The sequence below is a fragment of the Lichenostomus cassidix genome, chromosome 23 (assembly GCF_008360975.1).
Source record: "Lichenostomus cassidix isolate B80296 chromosome 23, HeHo_3.0, whole genome shotgun sequence".
In the NCBI taxonomy this organism is placed as follows: Eukaryota; Metazoa; Chordata; class Aves; order Passeriformes; family Meliphagidae; genus Lichenostomus; species Lichenostomus cassidix.
The window spans coordinates 1,027,913-1,029,765 of NC_139503.1; positions in this window are offsets into that span (position 1 = coordinate 1,027,913).

The window sequence follows — 1,853 nt, forward strand, 5'->3', positions numbered from 1 at the left end:
TTAGCATCAATTTTGTTTGTTTATTTATAAAGTTCACATGTTTGATCTTTGTTTAGCAACTGTTTTCATCTCCTTGGCCAGTGGTAAGAACACAGCAGTTCTTCTCTTGAGTCAAAGAATCATGAGTTCTCTTCTCCCAGCTCTGGAAAGCATCCAGCATCAGCTTGGAGAGCTCATCCCAAATTTAGGCAGCCAAGTGCAGAGGCTGTGCAGGGAGCAGGGCTGCTCACCTCCACTGCTCATCTCTCCCACTGACAAGCCACGCTCTGGATGGCACCTGAAATTAAGACTTTTCAGAAATTACCTGGTGAGTAATTCACCTCCTCCTCTGGGCTGGTTTGAACGCTGCCATCGTGATCCCAACTCGCTCAGTCACAGCTGCTGGCAGTCCTGGAAAAACACTAACGCAGGTTAAAACACTTTGGTGCTGCTAGAGCTGCTGTACTTTCCTTCCTGGGAGGCTCAGCTGCCTCCAGAGGAGACCCCAAAACCCCAAGCACTTGGGAGGGAAGCATTCCCCAGCTCCAGGGGATTTTGCTTTTGCAGAGTGAATTCAGTGAAGCAAAGACCCCAAACTTGAGTCCCTAAACTTTTGGAAATAAAAAGTCAATCAACTCCTCACAAGCCATTCCCATTAAACATCCCCTGATTTAGGCAAACCCATCAAAGGCTCTCCTTGGCCTCCTGTGATCCATTGAGATGAATTTGGGAGACACTACAGTCATTAATTCTTAATTAATGAGCCACCACATCCATCCTGTCCTGAGGACCTCCAGAAACAGCAAAACCATTCAGCTCATCCTCAGCTCTCACTGTCCAAACCCCTCAGGCAACCACGCTGAACAAGTTCCTTTCCCACCTCACTGAATCCAAAGGTTTGTCAAAGTTTCTTCTCCCTTTCATAAAAATCTCCACCATCTTCTAACAAATTGCTTTATTCCTACAGCAGGAATCTCTCAGAGACACTTCCAGAGTCTCCTCAGCCTTTCAGCTTCTGCATTTTGCTGTTTGTAAGAAAAACGAGGTGAGGAAACAATTAGAAAATTGAATTGAACTGCTGGATTTGCTGCTCCTTCCTGCACAAGCCCAAGTGATGGCACCCCAGATTACAGGCTCCAGGAATGTCTCCTGGATTCCACAAATTTCCTTTCAAAAACACAAATCAGAGCCCAGCTACACCCCAAACACTCAGCAGCCAGACAGGAGATGGATGTGATAAGGCTTGGGAAGTTTGGGAGAACATTTCCACTGGTGGTCTCTGCTCTGCACCCTCAGGTTAAAGCCAAGGCTGGGAGGGCTTTGCTGGGGTGGTGGAGATTTATTTGAAAGCAAAAGAGAGCGAAGGAACTCACCTGAAACTCAGAACAAAGCACTGAAATGCAGGAATTCCATAATGGGATCAATTCAGTCTCAACTCCTGAAATGGCTACTCAGGGAATTATCTGAACCAAACTTGAGATTTTTTTTTTAATCTCTTTTCAATCAAATCTCACCATCTTTGCAAACCTGTGATCCACAGAAAAACAGGCAACCAAGATTTGTTCTTAGCTTTCCATTTAAAATCTGAAAAAAAAAAAAATCTCACTTCTCCCAAAGAAATTGTGGAAAGTCATTATTTCTCAACTTGCTCTTAATTTTAGGGAAGTTTTTAACTTTCAGGGACACAACAGTTACTTATAATGTTAGAAATAACACCAATTCTGCCTTAAATCACATTACATCTGAAAAAACCCTAAACCCAAAAGCCAAAAATAGAGAATATAATTACTAATAAGTTGAATTGTGTAGTTTAGCACATCAGCCTGCAGTCCTGGATTACACATGAAACCTTCAGAAATAAGAGAAAGATCTGC